Source organism: Mercurialis annua, linkage group LG3 (assembly GCF_937616625.2).
Source record: "Mercurialis annua linkage group LG3, ddMerAnnu1.2, whole genome shotgun sequence".
In the NCBI taxonomy this organism is placed as follows: Eukaryota; Viridiplantae; Streptophyta; class Magnoliopsida; order Malpighiales; family Euphorbiaceae; genus Mercurialis; species Mercurialis annua.
Genome location: NC_065572.1, coordinates 11813087 through 11820708, shown reverse-complemented (window position 1 = coordinate 11820708; position 7622 = coordinate 11813087). Strand labels below are relative to the sequence as shown.

General features: G+C 42.0%; 1 long non-coding RNA gene across 1 annotated transcript; it reads right to left on the bottom strand.

Moving 5' to 3' along the window:
* Positions 1-4923: 4923 nt before the first annotated feature.
* LOC130015195 (uncharacterized) lies at positions 4924-6956 on the bottom strand. The gene is made up of 3 exons (XR_008790246.1): positions 6878-6956; positions 5424-5496; positions 4924-5019 (listed from the first exon to the last, which is right to left on the bottom strand). It is a non-coding gene; the product is annotated as an uncharacterized LOC130015195 (long non-coding RNA).
* Positions 6957-7622: the final 666 nt, after the last annotated feature.

The following is a 7622-nucleotide window of genomic DNA, read 5'->3' as shown; positions in this document are numbered from 1 at the left end:
AGATCGACACTTGCGCCCGTACAAAGCCTCATAAGGTGCCATCTCGATACTAGCATGGTAACTGTTGTTGTAGGAAAACTCAATCAAAGGCAAATGAGTATCCCAGCTACCCTGAAAATCCAGAACACACATCCTGAGCATGTCCTCCAAAGTCTGAATAGTCCTCTCAGACTGACCATCAGTCTGAGGATGAAAAGCAGTACTGAAATCCAATCTCGTACCCAAAGATTCCTGCATCGCCTTCCAAAACCGAGAGGTGAAAACTGAACCTCTGTCCGAAACTATCGACACTGGTACACCATGGAGACTCACAATCCGATCGATGTACAACTGTGCCAACTTTGAAGCCTGGTAAGTAACCTTGATCGGTAAGAAATGAGCTGACTTGGTCAAACGGTCAACTATCACCCAAATCGAATCATACCCTTGTCGGGTACGTGGCAAACCAACCACGAATACCATAGCGATTCGCTCCCATTTCCACTCTGGAATAGGTAGCGGTTGCAGATATCCAAACGGTCTCTGATGCTCTAACTTTACCTGCTGGCAAGTCAAACACTTAGACACAAACTCTGCAACATCCTTTTTCATTCCGCTCCACCAGTATGTACCCTTGAGATCATGGTACATCTTAGTAGAACCCGGATGAACACTATAAGATGACTTGTCCTCTTCCTCCAGAATCTGGTCTCTCAAACCATCCGAATCTGGAACACACAGTCGAGAACCGTACTTGAGAACTCTGTCCGCCAGAAAAAACTCAGAATTCCCATCCAGATGGATCTCATCCATAATCCGTTTCAATTGTGGATCCTCAGCTTGTGAAGCTTTGATCCTATCAATCAAAACCGGTTGCACTTGCAACTGTGCCAACAAACAGCCTCTCTGCGAAACCTGAAATCTGTACCCCGAAGCTAACAAATCATGCCACTCGCGAATCATGGGCCTCCGCCCAACCTCAGAAATATGGGCCAAACTGCCCGAAGACTTGCGACTCAACGCATCGGCTACCACATTAGCCTTACCCGGATGGTACTGAATAGAACAATCGTAGTCTTTCAGTAACTCCAACCATCTTCGCTGCCTCAGATTTAACTCACGCTGATCAAAGATGTACTTCAGACTCTTATGATCAGTAAAGATCTCGCAAGTCGCACCGTACAGATAGTGCCTCCAAATCTTGAGAGCAAAAACCACAGCTGCTAACTCCAGATCATGAGTAGGATAATTCACCTCATGCTTCTTCAGCTGGCGAGAAGCATAGGCAATCACCTTACCATGTTGCATCAGAACGCAACCCAAACCGATACGGGAAGCATCACAATACACAGTGAACCCCTCAATGCCAGATGGCAAAGCTAACACAGGAGCTGTAGTCAGAATCTCTTTGAGCTTCTCAAAGCTCGCCTCGCACTTGTCGGTCCACTCAAACTTAACACCTTTCTGTGTCAGTTTAGTCATCGGTGCAGATATTCTGGAGAAATCCTGCACGAACCGACGATAGTAGCCCGCTAACCCCAGAAAACTTCTGATCTCGGTAACTGACCTCGGCCTCTGCCGATCCATAACCGCCTCAATCTTCGTCGGATCAACCTTGATCCCATCCTTTGACACCACGTGTCCTAAGAAAGTAACTTGATCCAGCCAGAATTCGCACTTCGAGAACTTAGCATACAGCTGATGCTCACGCAAAGTCTGCAGTATCGTTCTCAAGTGGAAAGCATGCTCCTCCTCACTCCGAGAGTAAATCAGTATGTCATCAATAAACACAATGACGAACTGATCCAGAAACGGCTTGAATACCCGGTTCATCATATCCATAAACGCTGCTGGTGCGTTAGTTAACCCAAAAGACATGACCAGAAACTCGAAATGCCCATACCGCGTTCTGAAAGCAGTCTTAGGCACATCGACGTCTCGAATCCGAAGTTGATGATACCCGGATCTTAAATCAATCTTCGAAAAGCACTTAGCACCCTCCAACTGGTCGAACAAATCATCAATACGAGGAAGAGGATACCGGTTCTTGATAGTAACCTTGTTCAGCTGTCTGTAGTCAATACACAGCCGAAATGACCCATCCTTCTTCTTGACAAACAACACAGGAGCACCCCACGGAGAAGTACTCGGTCTGATAAAACCACTATCAAGCAATTTTTGTAACTGTTCCTTCAGCTCTTTCAGCTCTGCAGGAGCCATCCGATACGGAGGTATCGAAATAGGAGCTGTTCCAGGAGCAACATCAATACAGAACTCGATGTCACGATCGCGTGGTAATCCAGGCAATTCCTCTGGAAACACATCAGTGAACTCATTCACTATCGGAACACTATGCACATCACCACTGTCACCCTCTAAGTCACGAACAACTGCTAAGAAAGCGTGGCAACCCTTGCCCATCATACGCTTGGCCTTGATTGCCAAAATTAGATTCTTAGGTTTATCCGCCTTCTCTCCTTGGAAAGAAAAAGGCATATCACCAGGAATCCCAAACAATACCGACTTTCCTCGACAGTCGATAGAAGCAAAATGGCATGAAAGCCAATCCATCCCCAAGATGACATCAAAAGATAACACGTCAAGCATAATCAAATCAGCACTAAGATCCCTACCATGTATAATCACAGAACAAGACGGATAGACCACGTCCACCACAATACAGTCAGACAAAGGCGTAGATACAAATAAAGGCTCTAACAACCTAGATGGTGTCACACCCAACTTAGCAGCAAAACTCGAAGAAACAAAAGAGTGTGTTGCACCCGCATCAAATAAGACCAAGGCATCTACAAACAAAATGGGAATAGTACCTTGCACCACGGCGTTTGATGCACGAGCATCCTGAGGAGTCAGAGCAAATACTCTGGCCTGACTCTGTCCTTGTTGCGGTGCCTGAGAAGAACTGTAACTACCCGAGCCTCTACCACCGTTCCCACGGCCACCAAAACCACGCCCTCCTGAACCACGGCCCCGCTGGCCACCAAACGAAGCGGCAGGTTGAGAGTACCCTGCCGAAGGAGTGAAAACAGGTCTCTGCTGCTGAAAGAACGGCTGAGCAACACTAGCCGACGACATCTGTTGTCCAGATGACGGACACTCCCTAGCAAAGTGACCCTGCTGGCCACAAGCATAGCAACTACCTGGTGCCACTGTGCACTGTCCTGAATGTCTGCGCCTACAGTTCTGACAAAACGGGACGCTAGAAGTACCATTGTAACCGCGACCAGATCCACGGCTACTCCCACTGTAACCAGAACTGTGAGAATACGGCTGATACCCTTTTCGAACACCTCCTTTCTGACTCTTGTACTGGGAAGGCTTGTGTTGATAGCTACTGCTACCACCCTGCTGCCCACTACTCTGAAAACCACCGCTCGCCTTCTTCGTCTCAGTCATTTTCCCAAAGTGCAGTAAATTTGCCTCCATCCGACGGGCACTGTCCACTACAGCAGAAAATTCCTTGGTCGTCTCAGTCAGAAGGCTAATAAAGTCAGCACCCAGACCCTTCACGTATCTATCGTTCACCCTCTGTTGTTCAGTCTGCAGATCTGGGGCAAAGCGACTAAGTCTCACGAACTCAGTAGTGTACTCGTGTACCGATCTGTCATCTCTCTTCAGAACCAACAGTCTGTCTCTGAAACCCTCTGTCACTGAAAACGGCAAGAAGAAAGCTCTGAATCTCGCCACAAACTGAGCCCAGGAGATGGTAGCCATGTCAGCATGAACAGAGCTACGAAACCAGTCCCCAGCTGAACCCTTCATTGACATCTCTACCAGAACGACGGTCTGACGCTCTGTAGCCTGTAGTCGCCGAGCATTCTGCTCAACCTCCTCGAGAAAATCCAGCGCGTCTCCGGAACCGTCAAACTCTGTTGGCTTCAGCCTCATGTAAGCCAATACCAGATCCCTGTCAGTGGTCCCAACACCACCAACTACTACACCACCAGCCTGTGGTGCCTGTTGCTGCACGATCTGTCCCAGCATAGCATACTGGTTCTGCATGGCGATCTGTCCCGCCTGCAGTTGCACTTGATTATTCTGGAGTGCAGTGATCCCAGCCAGAAACTTCGTGAAGTCAAATGGGTCGATAGGAGCTTGTGGTACACCTGGTGCCTGAACGCCTGCACCACCACGTCCCCTGCCTCTGCCTCCAGCAGCCTGACCTCTGCCACCCCGACCTCTGCCAGCTCGGCCTCTACCAGCCGGAACTCCACCTGCACGTCCCCTGCCAACTTGAACCTCAGGTTCATGCTGGTCAACCTCAATCGACATAGCGTCATCAGCTTCAGCCTCAGCCTGAGCTGCAGCACGCCTACGAGTGTTCATTCCTAAGAATGAAACAAAAAATCTCAAACAATGCCCATATGGAAACACCCAGAGTATAATTTAATAGCTCACAAATTAACAATTTATCCAGAGTAATAACACTAACATTCCAGAGTAGAGCAAAAATTTCGCAAAGTAAAACATCAACAACACATAAGACCGACTCAACACTCCTAAAGGTGAAGGTAGAAAGTTTTGAAAACAAATGATGACGTTTCAAAAGACAAAACTTGAATCCTAATTCCGCAAAAGATCCTATGACACAACAGTAACACTTAACATGCCTTAAAGCGATAAACACGTAACATGCAAAAATTTGGCCTTAGTTCAAAACTAAAGCTCTGATACCAACTTTGTCACGACCCAATTTCGTGGATCGTGACCGGCGCTAGGGTATGGGTATGGTCGTACCAAAACCCGTAGCAAGCCTTGCGGAAAAACAATAAACAATATAAATAACTTAAATATCTGGAAAGTTTAACAGCATGCCTTATATATAAAAATAAATAATCCGGAGTGAACATGCCAATAAATAATCGAGCAAACCGATAATCCCAAAGTATAATAATCCAATGAAATAAATAACTAGTTCTACTGCGGTCTAAGAGTTCGAAAAATAGAAACTAGTTTAATAACATAAAAACCTCCGAGGAATCAAAAGAATCGGGGTGGACCAGCTTTCAAATCATAAACCTGGAAAATTTGGGAAAACAACGGGGTCAGATATACTGAGATGAGTTCGCAATACTATTTACATTTATTAAGTTTAAAACCCTTAAATCAAAACATTTTTATACTAATATGATATGATTATGGAAAAACAGTATTGAAATGATCCCAGCGTAAGTATGACATAGCATACCGATAAACCCAGAGTGGACGGGAACAAATCCTCGTCAAATAAATATACCAGCGTGAGCAAGACTTTAGTCTGCCGTTTTCCAGAGTACTTACCGGTGCACACAGTCTCGATACAAGCCTATCGAGTAGCTCGTTCCAATCCAGTTCCATAATCCGTAAAAACAGTTCGCAAACATTTATAATATTAAAATAAATTGTGGTACTTAATAAAGCGGTAAATAGCACTACAAACTCACTGCTTGCTTATCCACGTGATCTTGGCAAACAGCTAACCCTGGTTCGACTCCGGAGCGCGAGTAGTCGAAGAGTCTAAAAATAAATCATACGTTAAAATCGCTCCAACCCCTAACTCTAAGAATACTAGACACCACGTAGGACTAGCACAAATAATAATCCAGATAGAAACACAGAGAAACACAATCTCACTTAAATTATAATGCCGTAAATAAATCAAGCCTATTGAGTTCATATTTAAAAATCATCTGAAAATATTAATTAAATAATATTTAATTAATAAATAAAATCATTTCCTCAAATAGTGGGGTAGCCGAGTTTCTTAAAACTAACAAGCCAATCCCACATGTCGGGTGACCCAAGTCTAACCCGACCCAACCATAAAGCCAGAGTTATAAACCATAGTTTATAATTTAATATTTACTAAAATATTAATCAATATCAAAATAGAACTCAATAACTTGAAACCCAAGTAATTAAATATTACCGGCAAATATCTCCTTAAATAAATCAATAAATAATTAAAAAGGCTAAATTACAAATTTATCCAAATTGGCACGCTAAGCCAAAATCTCAAATTATTAACTAAATAATAATTAATAATAATTATTAATTTAATTCTTAAATACTCAAACATTATTTTTAGGTCTTAAAAATAATTTAATCAATTTGTCAAACTTTCAAATTAAATAAAATCCCTAATTTTTGTTTAATATAGTCAATATATAAAATCACATCTAAACTATAATAAAATTAATATTAATTTAAATTTAAAATATTAATGACCAAAGTAATTTCGAATTATAAATAATATTATTATTTAAATCGCTAATTAATAAGTCGAAACCAATTTCGTAAATTAAAATCAAAAATCAATACAAAATAGTTATTAAATTAAACTTAGGAATCAATATATTTAAGACACAAAAATTTAGTGACCAAAACCACCATTTAGCCAAAACAAATTCATATTAACCAATCAAATAATGCCAAATCTTTATCTTCTTCAATTTGTAACCAAAACACCAACCCAACATGACAAACAGAAACCGAAAAACTTGCAGGATTAGATTTAAAGCTTTCAAATCCTATAATCACCATACAAAACTATTCAAATCAAGGTTTCTTAATAAGCAAACATCAAATCAACAATCTAACACACCATAAAAATCTCAGTGAGTATCAAACAAGAATGGATAATCAACGAGCAATAAAGCTCGGCCGAAACTCATAACAAGCAACCGAGATTCAATCACTAAGAAATCAAAAAAACGACTAGCTAATAATCATGCTAACGATCAACTATTCAATGACAGATAACCTAACGATCATAAGAAAATCAAAACTCATTTAAACAATCCCCCACAAATCGGCAATAAACTACTTAGAACATTTACAGTTTGTAACAAAATAAAACGGTGAAACGGCAGCGATTACTACGGGTTCGTTTACGTACCGTTTGACGAACGAAAGGTGTAGAAACGTAGATGCGTGAGTCTACTTTCACGGGAAACAAACGGAATTGATTTCGACCTCCAAACGGCTGCCAAACGAATTGAAATCCCAAGAGATCGATTTAGAACTCAAAAACAGAATTTACGTAAACGCGGCAACGATTACAGCAATTACGAGAAGGATAACGTACCGTTGTGTGAAAACTAAGCTCGGACTTGTAGATTAATGAGTCTGCTATCGTTGGGAACAAACGAAACTGATTTCGATTCTGAAACGCACGTTGAATTTGATTAAAAACGGAACTAATGTAAAAGAGCAAAAACTGAGAATTAAGAACAAAACCTTCAACTATTTTCAGCAAGATTTTGGAGGAGAATGGAAGCGTTTTTCTCAGGAGATTCAAGGGTATAATGACGGCTAGGTTTTGGTGATAGTATAGGGTAGAGTTAGGATTAGAATTTATACGAAAATGGGTTTCTAAAACGACCGAAAAATGGGGGAAAAGAGGGCTGTTGTGAAGTCTCGTACGAGACTTCACTTTCTCGTACGAGACCTTGCATTTTCAGCAAGGGTCTCGTACGAGAATCTAGGTCTCGAACGAGACCTTGCGTGAAAACGCAGGTCTTGTTTGAGACCTGCAGAAACTAGGCTTAACTATTTTTTTTTTTTTAATATATTTTTGAAACCCGGACTTTAACTAACCCTTTTCGAAACCCGGACTAGAATTAACCTGTTAGTAGTATGTG